We start from the raw sequence: 19127 nt of genomic DNA, 5'->3' as shown, positions 1-19127 counted from the left end.
GTATTGAGTTGGGTAGACATTTTCATCAAAACTGTGGGCTCTTCTTGGAAAAAGTGAGGTTCTGTTACGGCCCTGATGCTCATTTCACAGAACTTAAACCTCAACAGGAAGCACTTACAAATGTAACACAGCAGGTGTCCCAGTTGAAGATCCACTTCTGTAAAGGAGAAATTATCCTAACTTCTTTGGTTGGCGAAGGCAAAGCAAATTTGTTTCCTCTCATATTGCATTGAAAAACAATCTGAAATGCTTAATGGAGGTGAAGTCATCATTCATCTTTTGGAGAGCAATCTGATCTGTAGTGATTGTGATGAGTGGTTTCATTTTTGTCTTGAGAGCAGAGTTCATGGTTCTCCCTTTTAATTACCCTGAGTATACAAATGCCTAAAATCATTTGCAAGGTCAGCCCGTTAGGCCCTGTCTCATTTTCCTTAGTAGTATGCAAAGGTCTTCCCACCTTTTCACACAGTGATGGACAGTTTACCAAAAGATCTCAGAGTGCATTTTCTGACAATTTTAGTGACGTGTTCTTGATGCACAGAAATTCTGAGGACACCTCTACCAAACAAAGAACCACTTCATATAGTTAGGAGTAAGTACCTTTGTATGGTGAAGAATCCCCTCTTTGTAGACACATCCTTTTCACTAGATGAGGATTCATGTTATCACAGATTTGTGGATCAAGATGCTTGAGCAACAATCACATTGCCAAAATGACATGCAAATAGGTCACTGAAGACATTTCCTCGTGGTCCATTATGCAGCTGTTGTGTATAATATGCACTAGTTATTACCCAACCAGCTAGCACTTAGTAATTAGAGTCAACAAAGAACAATTTGAATGGAGGGTCCTAGGGAAAGTTTTAAGACCTACAGAGGATTACATCTCCAATTTAACATATCAAAATACTAAGCAAAAATCCTGGGGTCTAGAAGAACAGCACACATACACAAGAAAAAGAAGAAGAAGAAGACACTGACAATATCACAAAGATCTGACTGTGGGAAAATTCCTTTTTAGGATGAAATCCCTCACCCACCGAAGGTGGCATGCTTTATCATTTGGCATTCTCCTCTCAGCGGCACATAGACATCCACTCACACACTGATACAGACAGTCACAAAGCCACTCAGGTGACATATGCCAGAAATAGTTAGACTCATTAATAGTACAGAAAGAACAGTAACTTATTCAGTAGTTTAGTATACATCTTTAAGTCTCAGAAACGTTTACTAAACATATTCACTGGAAGATGTCATCATTGACCATGTCATGAATGATGTAATATGTGAGGTCTTAAGCAGTGCATTGCTGGGGGCTTCAGTTATAGTTATCTTAAGTAACTATAACAGCTGAGTTTTACTGGTTTTGTATGAGTGTAATCTGAGCACAACTATAACACCACTGCAACCTTTGTTTTTTTCAGTGAATTTCTAAGCTTTTTTAAATTCTATTTCCTAACTATAACGTCCCTCTAACCTTTGTTTTTTTCTGTGAATTTCTAAGGTTTTTAAATGTTACTTCCAAAATATTATGCGCCTATAACCTTTGTTTTTTTCAGCGAATATATGTATATATACATTTACAAGTATTCACATTTCAAATGATTAAAGTGTGGAAAACTTTTTCAATTATACCCTATCTTAATCCATTGTCTGGCATACTGGACTCTATGCTGTAGGAAAGGTTATATTCTTGGAAAAGGCTTTTGTCAAAGATTTCCATTCATTTGATTTAGAGCAAAAAGGAGAAAGAGACACAATAGAAGCTAAGTCAAGGCAGTATCTGATTCAAACTTATTGTAGTTATAAAAATGTAGGTTACAAAGTCAGTAGGTCTTTTAGCCTTCAAGCTTCCTTTCTGCCTGAGTCATGAAGGTTATATAATTTGCATTTAATTGCGTGTTCTCTCCATTTACAGATTGGATTAGCAGCTATTGGCATGTTCAAATTCCCATTTGATTAAAGAGCGCTTGCATTAACCTTCTCGGATCCATTCCTAAGGCGGGGTGTATACAAACAATATGAACAAGCATTGAAAATGCAATAGGTCTCGCCTTTGATTAAGTTAAAGCCATTTGCTTTGCTAATGGTATTCTATAGGAAAGCAAATGGCTTTAACTTAATAAAAGGCGAGACCTATTGCATTTTTAATGCTTGTTTAAAGGGGGACTCGAAACGGGTCTCTATCGGGCTCTGTTTTGTGCCCTGCCACAGTCGGTTTGTGTTTTTTCGATGTGCGCGTGCTCACTTCTCACTAGTGGAGAAGTTACGGCATGACGTCATGCCAGGTGAGCGTTGTAAGGGAAGGGAAATCTTTTAAAGAGTCATTTTCTCTCTGGATTTCCCTTCTCCTTTTGAAACTCAGGAGCAGCAACATTGTCGTGGTGTCACCGAGGCTGTAAGTGGAAGCTTTTTCAATATTATATACAAGCCATAGTTGCTCCGTATTTATCTTATGCAACTAACACCCATTGAAAAAGGCAATAGCCCTGACTTGTTGTAGGTGTGATGTTACTTGTTGTATCATATCTTGATGCAATGACAGAAACAGCAAAATACAAGTTCGGCGGCACACAGATTTTTAGCTTACGTGTTTAAGCCACGTTCTCAATTACATTGGCCACACCTCTTTATGAGACCCACCAGTCTTTTCATCCCAATTAAACCCCTGGCCTAGACCATACCTTAGGTTGTTATTACTGGAGGAGGAAAGTTGCTAATGCTCTGTAGAAGGAGAGGTGAAGTCTTCCCTTGGAAGAACTTTTTAGTGGTAAACTCCTGGGAGGGAGACCCGTCAGCAGGTTTTGCTGGTTGGACTGCCAGAGAGCGGGCAGTTGCAGATCACAAGGAGGTGGGAGGCATACTTGTGGAATTCTGTTTCAGATGTAGGTAGGAGCTGGTGCCAAAGGATGCACCATGGTCCGGCCAGACATGTTGAAAGGCGAGTCAAAGTAGGACTATTTATCTTTAAATCCCTAAGTCAGCTTAATCTCTGAACCACAAGCATTAGAGGGCTGGGTATTTGCAAGCAAATTAATAGATGTAACTATCTGCATCCAAAATATTATGACTTTAAACCATAAGGTGGTGGCCCCAGCAGAGTCCACAAAGGGCCTGGCAGTGTACACATACACCGTTAAACTGGACCACCAAGCAAGCTGTGACTTACAGGGCACAAAGAGTGTGCCATCAGCAGGGAGGCGGCATGGACCAACCGGAGCAGCACATGAGTAGGCAAGACATGCTGGAGTTGGGCCTGAAGCTGGTGGAGATTGGAAAGTGAAAGCTGGGCATACATAAGAGAGGCAGGGGGCTGGAATGGAGAATGTCTGGCTATGAGGAGCAGAGACGGTGGGTTGAAGAGAGTGCATGCAAGGACAAACAGCAAAAGACAAGAGAATGAGTTGGGACAGGCAGGTGACGGTGAAAGGATAAATAAAGGATGCTGTCGGTGGAGTGAGGCACTGTTGAAGGGACAGGTGAGGCCAGAGTCGGGAGAGGAGTGAGGCTGAGGCGAAGGAAAGGACAAAACCGGGAAAGACTCAGACTGTATAAACGGGACTTCCCAAGACTCTGAGCAGTGACCGGGGGTCCCTTCCAAGGAGTGGTCTTCCTTCCGGAAGCACCTCAGACTAATCAATTGAGTGATGATTTGTTCCAACAACTCCCTCCCCCTTCCTACCCCCGCTGAGTGCATAACTGCATTTGTGGAGTCAGATTTCCGGCGTCTTGTGTGGTAAAGTAAGACCGAAGCGGAGGTTCTAACAAACTGCACCAACGCTTCTTTTATCAAACTCTGCGAGTGCATCAGCTGAACTGTTGCTTATCATCGCACCAAGGAATGGGACATTCCACATCCGGGAGCCATGAGCATGCGGCGGACTGCAGATAACCAGCGTGGGCACCGAGGACCCCACCATACCCCCTACAGCACGTGGGGTGGTCTTCGAGGCTCTTTGTGCCAAGGATAGCTCCCACGTTCTGTATCCAGCGCTGTTATTGGCTGCTAGAGTTACCGTAGCTCAGACAAGTGCCAGGGAAACAAAAGAAAGGAAATCCACCTTCAAAAGCAGAGGTGGTGGTGTGGAGGATGTTGCTGGGCGTCAGCTGTGGGGCTGGTGCTCTGAAGCGGTTTCTTGTCTCCCTGGGCGCTTCCGTGGGGGCACCACAGATTGCAGGTCTCTGAGCACCCTCTGAGCCGCATCCCTCTGCCCATCAATCACACAACACTACGAATCTGCGTAATTTGGGCATCCACAGGTGCCTTTCTTTCCTCATAATCAGCACACACTAACATTCCTTAAGAGGACGAACTCCAATAAAATCCTATCCGAATTCCATAAAAGTTGACGTAAATACCCCTTTAAGTGAATTGTTTAAACCTTAAAACGCGGAAAAGGGCATTACAATTTCCCACTGTCGATTGGTGGGGTTGACACGGGGTGCATGTGGGAGGGGACCCAGGAGGACCCCAGCACTCCCCCTCCTCCCTGACACCGGTGGAGGGACCTGGATGCTGCCCCACCCCCACTCCTCCGAGTCTGGATGCTGGTGGAGCCCCAGTCCCCCCACCCCACCCTCCGCTCCCTTTTCAGGGTTTCTCTCAGTGTGCGAATAAAAGATCTGAGTGAGAATAAAAAAGGAGAAAGTCCTCTACAGACACTTGTGGAAACAGGGCGGTAAGCGGCCGCACCAGCAGCCTGTTAGTGACATCGTGAGAACTGTGCACACAATGCAAGCACCTCGGCTGTCTTCTAAGCATTACAGATTAAATACATTGTGTACATGCAAACACCAAATACAGATTAAGTGCGTGCAATTGTCTAAATCAAGCATAATTTAATATTGATCAAACATTAATATTCCAAATACCCTCAAGTACAATAACTCTTCCTTAAAAAAACACATGCACAAAAAAACACGCTTCCTGCATGTCAAACTCTCGCCAGGCACTCCTGCATACAACGCAGGGTCCTGCCGGGCTTTTTAAGTGCTCGTGGTTGACGCAGCTTTTAGTTTTGACCCCGAATACCTCTGCAACAACTGAACAAGGAGCTGTACACGTGGGTGAGCTTTAAAGAAGGAACAGGTGCCTGGAGAAAATGAGGAGCCCTGCTTGTAGGTGAAATCAGGAGGCTTGCAGTAGCCGGAGGCTGCTGCCCGAAGCTCCCGAGTAGTGACGGTGAGGTAGCGGGGTGGTTGGTACTCACCTTTCCTCTTGAAGAGCTTGATGAAGGACTCATTGTAAAGCAGCTCGGTGTCGGTGTGGCAGCGCCGGCCGAAGCATTCGCAGTCCTTGGCGCGGGGGAAGAGATCCCGCAGCGGCAGCTTCCCACCCCTCAGGAGCTGTAGCATGAGGCCCGGCCGGGCCATGCTGAGCGCTGCCTCGATGTGTGAGGACTGGTAGATCTTCCTGTGGCCGGCAGTCCATGAGCACTGGATCTCTTGTCTTTATGGGTCCATGTGTTTTAAAACATGGCCCCATAAAGATAAGAAAGCTTTTAGAATGGGAGGAAGGCAGACAAACCCATCCAAATGTGACGGCTCTAAAAGCAGAACAAATACATCACTACTGACTCTTTTCCAATGGCTGGCCACCGTTTAGCATAAATGGTGACGCCAGCCAATGGAAAAGAGGGGCGGGGCTTAATGCCCTTTACATAAAATACCCAAAATCCTTACATTTTGCCAGCGAGACTGCGCATGTGCGCAGCCTACTCCAGGCGAGACCTAAAAATGGTCTCTGTCTTTAGTTTGCACAAATATCTCATCTCAACATTAACAGTTTGCCTGTTACAGCTTCTCCAATCCCCTTGTTACATAAGTATTGCAAACAGTTGAAGCTTGAATCATGATATACTTGGACTGGATGATACTTTTGAGCTTGCTGATTGGTGGCAATTGGTATTCGAGGGTTTTACAGTGAGAAAAACAAATGTTCCTCTTTGAGAAGAGGTTATTTGGCACCATCATTGCATATGAACTGATCATATATTGAAGGCCAACACGTACGTGGAGTCGGACTTCAGAGTGTGGAATGCCTGGTGCTCATAGGATCTATGAAGTTGAGGAGTGTATAGAAATATGAGACAACTTTATTTACAAGCACCCCGATGGTTCGTCAATGCGCACAAAACACGTATTGGTTCAGCGCAAAAATACAATGAGTTAAAGCGTAAATATAGAATGATCTGTCTCTGAATTTAAAATGTGACATGTTTTGTTATTTAGAATTAAGTGTTGAATAAGGAAGATCCGACTAGCATTCTCCAGCAATTGTATGCAATACCTATGTAGCAGGGAGGTTGGGGAAGCTGTGATAAGTAAACTGTTTAAGCTCAGAATGTGATGTTTTTATATTTATGTGTAAATTATAAATAAATTAACAAACATCACTACATCACTAATGATTGTCAATAGGGAGTAGTTGTTGCTTCATAAGAGGTGAACCTATGATTTCAATTTAGAGTAATAAGAGGTGAACCTATGCCATGAACTTAGAGTAATAAATTGCTCCCCCTTTCTGGATGCATTACTAGTGAGAAGGTCAAAAGGGTTACTGACCTGAAAGGGTTCGAGCAGCGCCGAGCCAAATCACCGTAATAACCTTACTATTCGTATTCACATTTGGGAGCCTGAAAGATTTGATTCTGTAGGTTTTAAACACCAATTATACAATACTCCAACACCTTATGGAAGTTCCCGTTTCAGGACAGAACAGTATGTTTGACACATGCATGTCAATGTATCATGTGGAGCAGTGCTGCACTACTTGAGACTGCCTCACCTTTACCAGTAAGCCAAATGCCTAAACTATAGTCAACCCATCAGCTCAGTTATTGACATTTAAATGCTCACTAAGAATGTGGGATGGGTGTATGAAGATCCCATAAAGCTGACACATGCAAATCCCATATGCCCAGTATTTCTGGAAGGCATAAATTATTATTTGAAATAATCTGATAGTACAGAATGTTCATGCCTTCATCTTGAGCAAAGCTATGCCAGATATCCTACAAACTCCTACCATAGGATGATTTAGTTTGACGATAGGAGAAGTCATTCAGTAAGAGAAGGTAACAGGACTAGGTAAAACAGATATTGTCAATCACCTCTTGCTTGCTGCCATTAATCACACTCTCATCTTTAGAACCCCTGGCACCAGCTTTCTGAGTTTTAAGAGTTTAAACACTTGCAGGGGTCGGTCTCCATTGTACTAAAAGCAAAAGCGGATCAGTATTATGGAGCCACCAATGGTATAAAGGATAAAATGCTCATGGGCTCTTGTGGCATGATGGTGACAATCCCTCGGGTGATGATGACCATCTATGGCATGATGATGGCTCTCATTCACCTATTGTGTCCATCCTGGTCATTATAGTGACAGCCTCTGGCATGATGAGGGTCACACCTTGTAAGTTAGTTGTGATATCTGCATATAGTGGGCTTCCATGGTTTGATATTGACCATCCCTAGACACCTGGAATCATTCTGAGTATCCTTGTATTACTTGGGACATCACAAGCATTATGTTGGCCATCCTTGACATATGGTGGCTCTGTCTGTCACCAGCATGGCAACAGTTCAAATTGTTATTGTTATTGTTATTTGGATATTTATAAAGCGCAACATTCGCTCCGGAAGGAGCATCTTGGCGCTGAGCATGCGTATAGGGGATAAGCGGTGAAAAGATCTAGATGGCTGCTAGCACATAGGTATCTGATTGCTGATAGACCCAGGTCTTCAGTTGTTTCCTAAAGGGGCATTCAGACTCAATCAGTCTAAGATTTACAGGTAGATTATTCCAAGCTCTTGCTGCTAGGACTGTGAACGTTTTTCCGCCCCTAGTTTTGTATTTATGCCTCGGGATCTTAGCAAGATTGGCTCCTGAGGATCGCAGACATCGTACAGGATCATAGCGAATAAAACGTTTAACAAGGTATTTGGGACCTATATTTTTCAAAGATTTAAAAGCTGTGAGCAAGAGTTTGAAAAGAATTCTCTTATGCAGTGGCAACCAGTGCAGAGAATTTAATGCAGTTGAGGCTGAAGATTTCCTAGGGAGTTTTAACACTAACCGTGCCGCCGCGTGCTGTACACTTTGCAACTTCTTCAAAGTGGACTTTTTTACCCCTGCCATCAACCCATTGCAATAATCGAGTCGGGAGAGTATTAGTGCAACCACGACCGATTTCCTGGAGGCAATGGGGAGGAAGTCAAAAAATTTCTTTAAAGATTTGATAAGGCCAAAGCAGCAGCCAGCCGTGATCCTAACATGATCATCAAATGATAAGGTAGCATCAAATTGCACGCCTAGGTTGCGAGCAGAAGACACAGCACTGGGCGGGGCCTCAGAGTCTTTAGGCCACCAATCCCTCGGGCAGAAAAGTAGGTCCTGACCCAATGGTATTATTTCGGTTTTCCCACTGTTGCACTTCAAGTGGTTTTTGTTTAACCACTGAAATACCTCAGTGAGACAATTCCGAAAACGCAATTCAGTATCCGTGCGGTTTTTGTCTATGGAGACGACCAATTGAGTGTCGTCGGCATATGACGTAACAAGGATCCCGTGTGACTCTATCACAGCGAGGAGGGGTGCCACATAGATGTTAAAAAGAAGTGGACTTAATATGGATCCCTGCGGTACTCCGGATGTAATAGTTTTTTCGCTGGATAGGTAGTGACCCAAAGATACAGACTGGGACCTATTGGACAGGAAAGATTTGACCCATGCCAAAGCTGTATCTGTCACACCAATCTCTCGCAGCCTGTCATGCAAGATGACATGAGAGATGGTGTCAAAAGCTGCTGTAAGATCGAGCAGGATGAGGACGGCCTGCTTTCCCTCATCCTGCAGGAACTTGATGGAGTCAGAGAGTTCTACCAGAGCCGTTTCAGTGGAGTGGCCAGAGCGAAACCCAGATTGTTGGGGATGCAAGATGTTATGGTTCTCCACAAATGCTTTTAGCTCCGAATGCACCATCCGTTCAGTGATCTTTCCTAGAACAGGCAGGAGTGAAATGGGGCGCATATTGGTCAGATCCGTTGGCGATTTATTCTGCTTTTTCATAAGAGGTTTTACGATAGCCTTTTTCCATTCATTAGGCACAATCCCTAATTTTAAGGATGTGTTTATGATGGCATTGATGGCTGGATTCACTACCTCAACTAGATGATGTAGAATGCAGGGGGGACAGGAGTCAGTAGGTGCTCCAGATTTGCAAGCCAAGATCGCCTTGCGGGTCTGTTGGAGGGAGACCGGTTGAAAACTACCAAGGGAATGGCTATTTTCGGCTACATGTTTTTGGGGGCCTAAAGCAAGAGAAATCAAAGGAGGCGGGAAATCCTTTTGGATGTTTACAATTTTTTCCTCAAAGAATTCTGCAATTTGATTGCATAAACTCTCAGAGGGCGGGATTTCGGGCTGGAGGGCTTTGGGGTGAGTAAAGGATTTAACTATGGAAAAAACAGTTTTTTGTTTCTGCTGTGCATCGTTGATAGCTTTAGTATAATACACCTTTTTGGCAGTCTTTATGCTAGAGAGGTATAATTTCCTCTGCTGAACATAAAGGGCTCTTGAGACCTCATCATATGTTTTCCTCCACTTCCTTTCTCTTATTCTACAGAGTAAATGGCTCTCAGTTAAGGCCTGGGTGAACCATGGGGCACTTAACTTCCTTTTAGGACAGTTCCGGCGGACGCCTTTAGGGTCAGAATTTTCTAAAATAATCTGATCCATCCAGACGTGAAAGTTACGAGAGTCGGCCGTGACGTCTCCTCTCAATTCAGGGGCCTGAGCCAATAACTGGGTATCCAGTTTGATACGATCAATCAATTTTCTCCAATTTACCGAGAGGGAAGATTGAGGGTGCTTTGTTGTTGATGGAGCTAGAACTTGTTTCTTGATGTCAAAGGAAATGAAACTGTGGTCGGTCCAAATTTGCGGAATGGGGGGAGACATAAACATGGTACTTAAGTTGGAACAAATACCATCAAGAGTGTGGCCCGCTAAGTGGGTGGGTGCAGTCACTAATTGGGCCAGTCCAAAAATATTTAGGGTATGGTGGAAGCAAATAGCATAAGGGTCTGTACCTGATTCCAGGTACAAATTCATATCTCCTAGTAGAGTAAAGTGTGGGTAGCGTAACATAAGTGATCCGAGCACTTCATCTAGGGAGTCTAGAAAGGGAGTAGCATTGCCTGGGGGGCGATAGATTAGACCTCCCGAAAAGGAGGTAGAGGCATTAAGTCTGATCGAAAAGCCAATACTCTCACCTCCTTTGAGGTGTTCCAGATCAAATGTATGACACGAAAATGACCTTTTGACAATGATTGCAACCCCCCCTCCTCGCCCAATTTGTCTGTCCAGCCTAAAGATGGTAAAATCCGGGGGAAGGGCAATAGCCAAATCAGGATTGGATGATTCGTTGAGCCATGTTTCAGTTATGAAAAGGGCGTCAAGACTATAACCCATTATTAAATCGTGTATGTCCTGGCTGTGGCCACACAACGAGTGGGCATTAATAAGACCTCCCTTAAAGTTGTTGCCTCCTTGCATAGAGGGCACGGGAATTTTTAGCATTTCTAAAGGCATCGCGGGAGGAGTCCATTTACAATGAGAACATGAGAAAGGGCCCCGGAGATAGTCAGTAGGTAGACAACTCTCACACAGGGCACCCGTCTTAGGGCGTAATGCTAATAGGGCCTTATTGTCATACCTGATGGTGTGTGTCTGTTGCCTGGCATATCCTGCAGCTGGCGCAGTCCTGGCGCGGACGGGCGCAGACGGGCTTGGCTTAGGCGCGGCTTCGGCGCGCGTCCGGCGCGCCCGCTGCGCCAGCCCGCTGCGCCGTCTGGCCGGTTTGCACATTATATAGGGAGAAAGGAGGACGTGAGGACGGCGCGACTAGAGCGCTCCCCCAGCCTCACCAAAGATGGCGCCCACCGCCGCCGAGTATCGGCTGAAAAGCGGCTATACAAGGTGGCAGAAGGTGGAAAGATGGTAAGAGTGTCAGTGTGCCTGGCTTACAAATTCCCCTTAACGCTATTAAAAGCCCCCCAAAGATGCAACATAACAATGTAAAAGCGTTTTAAAATACAATCAGGATCGTAGCAGATAGGGAAATTGTCACCACTTTAGGTAACACGCAGCTCGCAGCCCCAGTTACCCTCACTAGGGAGAGCTCCGTAAGGCACCAAAATCGCTGGCAAACCCTGTTAAATATTCCAGGAGGACGTGAGGACGGCGCGACTAGAGCGCTCCCCCAGCCTCACCAAAGATGGCGCCCACCGCCGCCGAGTATCGGCTGAAAAGCGGCTATACAAGGTGGCAGAAGGTGGAAAGATGGTAAGAGTGTCAGTGTGCCTGGCTTACAAATTCCCCTTAACGCTATTAAAAGCCCCCCAAAGATGCAACATAACAATGTAAAAGCGTTTTAAAATACAATCAGGATCGTAGCAGATAGGGAAATTGTCACCACTTTAGGTAACACGCAGCTCGCAGCCCCAGTTACCCTCACTAGGGAGAGCTCCGTAAGGCACCGAAATCGCTGGCAAACCCTGTTAAATATTCCAGGAGGACGTGAGGACGGCGCGACTAGAGCGCTCCCCCAGCCTCACCAAAGATGGCGCCCACCGCCGCCGAGTATTGGCTGAAAAGCGGCTATACAAGGTGGCAGAAGGTGGAAAGATGGTAAGAGTGTCAGTGTGCCTGGCTTACAAATTCCCCTTGACGCTATTAAAAGCCCCCCAAAGATGCAACATAACAATGTAAAAGCGTTTTAAAATACAATCAGGATCGTAGCAGATAGGGAAATTGTCACCACTTTAGGTAACACGCAGCTCGCAGCCCCAGTTACCCTCACTAGGGAGAGCTCCGTAAGGCACCGAAATCGCTGGCAAACCCTGTTAAATATTCCAGGAGGACGTGAGGACGGCGCGACTAGAGCGCTCCCCCAGCCTCACCAAAGATGGCGCCCACCGCCGCCGAGTATCGGCTGAAAAGCGGCTATACAAGGTGGCAGAAGGTGGAAAGATGGTAAGAGTGTCAGTGTGCCTGGCTTACAAATTCCCCTTAACGCTATTAAAAGCCCCCCAAAGATGCAACATAACAATGTAAAAGCGTTTTAAAATACAATCAGGATCGTAGCAGATAGGGAAATTGTCACCACTTTAGGTAACACGCAGCTCGCAGCCCCAGTTACCCTCACTAGGGAGAGCTCCGTAAGGCACCGAAATCGCTGGCAAACCCTGTTAAATATTCCAGGAGGACGTGAGGACGGCGCGACTAGAGCGCTCCCCCAGCCTCACTAAAGATGGCGCCCACTGCCGCCGAGTATCGGCTGAAAAGCGGCTATACAAGGTGGCAGAAGGTGGAAAGATGGTAAGAGTGTCAGTGTGCCTGGCTTACAAATTCCCCTTAACGCTATTAAAAGCCCCCCAAAGATGCAACATAACAATGTAAAAGCGTTTTAAAATACAATCAGGATCGTAGCAGATAGGGAAATTGTCACCACTTTAGGTAACACGCAGCTCGCAGCCCCAGTTACCCTCACTAGGGAGAGCTCCGTAAGGCCTTCTTTGGAATTATTGTGGTCATCCATGGCTGTACGGCATCACCTTTTGATGATGCTGTACATCATCAGCAAGATGCGTTTCAGCTTGGCAAAAATAAAAACACGTGTGATGATGCTGTCACAGTGTCTCTTAGGGTAAAGGAAAAAAAGGTGATATACCTCCAGAAGGCTAAAGGAATGCAGTCTACTGGTGAAAAAGCATGGTCAGCCAGAACAAGTTAATTATGGAATGGATAGTGTGTCTTTCTAAATTGTGTGAAGACTTTCATTCTGCTACAAGACAATATAGTTATACCAGTAAAAATAAGTCACTTCCTCCTCCAAGAGTGTGTACTCAAACCAACTGCGGGTTGTGCCAGGAAGGGTTTTGTGTGCATTAATAACTCCATATCACGAGTGACAATTAAGACCCACAGCATACATTGGGGTCTGGAAAGCATCTATGCCTCTTCTTTTGAGTCTCTTTGCAGACATAAATGCTTCAGATTGATGGATAAAGAGTAGACCGGGGAGAAGTTACTGTCAAATGTCTGTAATGTGATGTAAATTCTGATTGAATGCTTTCATATATTTATTTATTGTTTGTGGAAGTTGCACTTTTTTGCATAAGTTTCTTCCAAGGGAGACTGACTAAAGTAGAAAATGTCTCACGGAAACTGTGAAACTGATATGTTCAGCAGTGGCAAGGCAATTTCTGCTTGAATGAGTGTCCTGCCAGTATCTTGAATGACTCTTGTATGAGAGGTATGGCCAAACATGTAATATTCACACCAGATACTGGCCAAGTGAATATCATGTAATGCATAGAAAATAATTTGATTTTCTAATAAAAGTGTTTGCACTAATAGAGGGAATAATTTCAACCACCCAGAACAAATATTCTGGTGACTGACAATACGCTTATATGTGATACTGGAATGATGCAGCAAAGACTTCAAAAAATAAAACCTACTAGCTTGTGCTTATTGTGAATGCTTGAGTGATGCTCAAAAGCAATCATGCTGTCTTCATTAATGGTTCCACAAGACAAAGTTTCTGTATGAGCTCTTGCTGTTTTTAGATGTAAGTTTCTGGAAAAGGATTGGATGTTTTAGATTTCTAGCCGATGCAATTTGTGCTCCCAATCAATTCCCATTCTTTGAATTGTACAAAAACTCACATTACAACCATATCAGACAATAGTTCCAAATCAATTCCTGAATTCCTCACGCATTTTCAGACATAAATATCTATTTGATAGTATTTTTATGTGAAAAGCAGATTGACGCAACTAAAGAAAAAAAGGATTAATGCCAAAAGATGTACTTTATGACCAGTATACATCCTTAAAGAGTTTTTTCAAACTGTTTTGATGTGGTCATATTATTATCATTTTAACTGAATTTATCTTTATAATTTGTTGTCCTCAGCAGAGGACTAAATCAAATCAAATACAAATCTTGAAACTTGCCAAAAGAGCCCCTACTTGGTGGTAATCCAGGAATAAAACATCCACTTACCTGCCTAAGAAATTGCTGGTTCTTCAGTGGGTTGTGTTTGCATCCAAAGCATAACCACTGCCTGATGAAAAATGGTCAAATATAGCTATGCTTAGAAGGGATCAGGAGAGGAACATTGTGCGTCTATGAACAGGAATAGATAGATACTCTGGTACGGAACATAACACTTTGGGAGATAGGGTCATAATATGTCTAGAGCAGACTTACAGAGTTAGGGCATGAGTAGAGGTAATATGGGTGCTAGGATAGAATAGTTCTAACACTGACTCACAAACTGATACAGACAATCAGAAAGCCACTCCTATGACATATGTTAGAGACAGTATCACTCTTTAATCGTACAGAAAGAATAGTAATTTAACTTATGCTGTAGTTTAGTATACATCTTTAAATCTCAGAAACTTTTACAAAATACTTACACTCACTGGATGTTGTCATCACTGACCATGTCATGAGTGATGTAAAATGTAAGGTCATAAGCAGTGCATTGCAGTGGGTATTAGTTCTAGTTAGCTCAGGTAACTACAACTGCTGATTTTCACTGTTTTTTTACAAGTGAAGTCTGAGCCTAACTATAACTTCCCTGTAGCTTTTGTTTTTCCAGTGAATTTCTATAAATATACATTTGCAAGTATTCACATTTCAAATGATTAAATTGTGCAAAACAAATTCAATTACATCCTATCGTAATCAATTATCTGACTTACTGCAATCCATGCAGGAGGAGAGGTTATATTCCCAGAAAATGCTTTTGTCAAAGATTTTCATTCACAATTTCAAATGTCAGGTTACATTTCTTCTGATTTAGAGCTAAAAGGAGAATGAAAAACAATATAAGCTAAGTCAAGGCAGTATCTGATTCAAGCATAGTGTAGTTATAAAAATTAAGGTTACAAAGTCACTAGGGTGCCAATTACGATCCGGTAAAAAAAATTCCCGTACGACTCGTATCCGGTCTTTTTACCGTACGAATCGTACAAGTGCCGTACAAACTGGCAATCACGATTCGCATGGTAAAAAGCCCATACGAGTCGCATTGGGAATAATTCCCCACACGTCCTCGGGTCGGAAAAAGTGTCCGACACGTCCTCGGACGATTTACCGTACAAACGTAAAAAGCGAAGTCCGACCGGGGAATCACGATCCGTCCCGGGCGTCCGAATGTACAACCGTATGGTTAAAAGACCGTCCACACCGAACTCCAATAGCAACCATGGAGACGTCCAAACAGATGCCCGGTACGCGCCGTACCCCCCCCAGCCCCCGCATGTACGCGCTGTACCCCCCCAGCCCCCGCATGTACGCGCCGTACCCCCCCCAGCCCCCGCATGTACGTGTCGAACCCCCCCGTGTATGTACACCCGAGTACGTGTCGAACTGTACGTGTCGAACCCCCCCCCGTGTATGTACACCCGAGTACGAGTCGAACCCCCCCGTGTATGTACACCCGAGTACGTGTCGAACTGTACGTGTCGAACCCCCCCGTGTATGTACACCCGTGTACGTTCGAGTCGTACCCCCACCCGTGTATGTACGGTACGCACCCTACATACACGGGTGGGGGTACGACTCGAACGTACACGGGTGTACATACACGGGGGGGTTCGACTCGTACTCGGGTGTACATACACGGGGGGGTTCGACACGTACAGTTCGACACGTACTCGGGTGTACATACACGGGGGGGTTCGACTCGTACTCGGGTGTACATACACGGGGGTACGGCGCGTACATGCGGGGGCTGGGGGGGTACGGCACGTACATGCGGGGGCTGGGGGGGGTACGGCGCGTACATGCGGGGGCTGGGGGGGGTACGGGGCGTACATGCGGGGGCTGGGGGGGGTACGGCGCGTACATGCGGGGGCTGGGGGGGGTACGGCTCGTACATGCGGGGGCTGGGGGGGTACGGCGCTTACCGGGCCACCTACTCTGGTCATTTCACGCCGTACTTCGCTTTTCCGGCACTTTTTGGGTGCCGTAAAAATATTGCCGTCCGGACTGCTGTCGGTTCGAATCGTACTTCCTGGGTCGTGAAACGCGGCCTGAGAGCGTCCCGACGTCACGTCGGCTCTTTCCCCGGATCCCATTTGTATGTATCTTTTCGTCGGTCGGTGTTTTGTACGACTCGTACGGAAATGGTGTTTCCGTGCGAATCGTACTTGCATGTTTGTAAAGTTTTACGACCGGGTACGAGTCGGACGGAAAAAAGCCTCCGTCCGACGGTTCATACCCGGTTTTTGCCGGATCGTAATTGGCACCTAGATCTTTTGCCTTCACGCTTCCTTTCTGCCTGAATCATGAATGTTATAAAATGTGTATTTAATTGCGTGTTCTCTCCATTTACACATTGGATTAGCAGCTGTCGCCATGTTCAAATTCCCATTGGATTAAAGAACACTTGAATCAAACTTCTCAGTTCCATTCCTAAGGGTAGGTTTACACAAACAATATGGAAATTGGCCTCTGTCTTTTGTTTGAACAGCCTGCTATTGTTGCAGTCCAGTGGTTTGTTCAACAGCAGGTTGAAATCAGCTGTAGGGAAACAAATATATATACATATTGTTAGGTTGTGTTTCAAGAATTTTGAGAAACTCTTACTAAGATAATTCTGTCAGTTAGTAGTATGGTAACTTCGAAGCATCATCCAAGCATGAGCATGCCTATACAGTCCATTTTATCTTGAAGAAAATAAGTCACTTTCCTGCTTTTATTTAGTACTTTTCAAATTAATTGAAGCTCATCGTCAGTGACCAGAGCTCCTTGATTTGCACATTTTGTAGAGCTTTGCTGAGATATTTTCTTGCATGCTTTTTTCCCTGAGGTCACTATTTCCAACCAGATCAAGTGGTCAAGCATTTGCTCATGATATGACCTGAATTTCAAACCCATTCTTAAATAGGCAGCTTGTTACGCTATTGTCTGTTTCACTAATCCAAACTCTAGTGATATTTGGGTTTGAGATGAATTTGTAGGGAAGAAGAAGTGTTGCCTTTACATAGTACTAATAATTCTAAGTTTTCTTCCCATCCAAATAATGCCTCACATCCATATGTGATGGGTGGGAAACATTTTGTTCTTATAATTCTGAAGATGGAGTCCAATAATGGCCCTCAAAGGTTCCTAAAATTGGTTAAAAAGGCCATCCCTAAAGTATTAAGTTTAGCTTTTATAAGCAATTGATGTACTGAAAAGAAAAAAATTACCACGATTATCAAATATAATTCCCAGGTATTTATATTGTAGTTCTTTGGCAATTTTTTTTCATTGAGATACCATGAGCCAAGTTTTTTTCAGTTTATTTTGGCAGAGATAACTGCCTTTATCTTGTTTTAATTGATTTACATCTCATTGATTTGAGTGTAATGGGATAAGACGATCAGTAATATAAGTAGCTCAATTTGTGGTTTGCTAAGCAGAACTACATCATCAGTATATAATAAGCTTGATCGCTGTATTCCTCCAAACTTTGGTGGGTAGGCATTTATTTTTATCAAGGGGGACAGTAGGTCTGCAATACTGTCGAATACAGAAGACAGAGACACCACTGACCTGCTGAGTACGTCCAACGGGGATGATGGAAAGCAGATAGTTCCTCGCGTCCCCTTCACACCATCACATAAGGAGCAACCGTATATATCTTGCTGCTCTATACGGAGTGTGTTGGGGAAAAGGGAATAGGCAAAAAAATAAAAGACTGCTGGTTAGAGGATGCGCTAGTCAGGGCCTTCTCTAAATGATGGCAGGAGCACCAAGGTCACCACGAACATCTAGCTCTTGCGTATCTATGTGCATGAAAGGATAGAAAAGTATGGAAACATGACACATCAACACTACCCTACGTGATGTATGCTAGTCTAGAACAAACAAATACTCACATTCCCCCCAGAATCCCCTCAGGCAATTAACAGGTTTTCAGAACACAAATACTGGCAACAAGAAGAAGGAGTCCATGGCCAGCACCAAACTCAAAACACATCCAAATAGTTCCAGAAAACCTAAATCCTAGGTAACTGGATAGAAACACTGTGTTCGTTTAGACGTTAGAGAAATTTAGTCAAACAAAAACAAATGAGGAGCACAGCAGAGTTCACAATCCCAGCACTTATATGCCCATAGCGAAGAAGTGCCCCTTAATCCTTCACAGGAGCGATGCGGTAGTGGCAGAAAAAGGAATGGTCACAGAAGGAGGTGGGTCTCGGCTCCGTCCGGAATGAAGCAAACAAACTGGAAGGCAGGTCACCAAAGTCCAAGTAAAGCTGGAATGACTAGCACGGAGCAGCGGGCTAGACAGGCTATATCCTGTTTCCCCGCATCAGCTGACTTCTGTTGCTGCTTCCTGAGGATACCCAGTGGATGCTGTGTAATGTAGTATGCTGTCAATACGCCTCCCAGTCACACAGTGATAGGAAAAAGAGGGGAAAATGTGCCTGCATAACCCCTGATGACCTCCCCCAATCACGGTTGTGACAAATTCACAGGTTAAATAATGGTGACACCAAGACACATCCCAGCTTTATGCCACTCTTTGTATATATTTTTGCTGGAACTGTCTGGCCATCTCCAATTCTAATTCACATCCGGATATCAATATGGAGTAGTTGGATGCCTCCAAATAGGTTAGGTGAATTAACCAACTGGTCAACTTTGCCCATAAAGCTCCTCTTCGAACTTTATTTTATGTGGATTTTAAGTCCTCAGCAGGTTCATAACAAAGAAGATTTGAGAGGGTCCCCCCAATGATTACTGATAGGTCCATGATATTTGGTGTTCCTATGCCTGGGCGAAAGTCTGTTTGGATTATCGGTACTAGGTTTTCTTATGTTGCCCCTGCTTCCACATTTTGCAGCAAAAAGCCTGCAAAGTATTTTGTTACAACATCTAGAAAGATTATTCTATAGTTCTCAGGTTCTGATTTATTTACCCTTTTTATAAAAAGGTAATATGACAGTACTCCTTCTTGAATCGGGAATGTACTTGCTATGCAGGCTATCATGACATAAATGAATTAGTTTTCTTGATCAGAATTATGTATTGGATTTTAAAAGTGCTT

The sequence above is a fragment of the Triturus cristatus genome, chromosome 11 (assembly GCF_964204655.1).
Source record: "Triturus cristatus chromosome 11, aTriCri1.1, whole genome shotgun sequence".
Classification (NCBI taxonomy): Eukaryota; Metazoa; Chordata; class Amphibia; order Caudata; family Salamandridae; genus Triturus; species Triturus cristatus.
The sequence above is the reverse complement of the archived record's forward strand: the minus strand, read 5'-3'. Positions refer to the sequence as shown.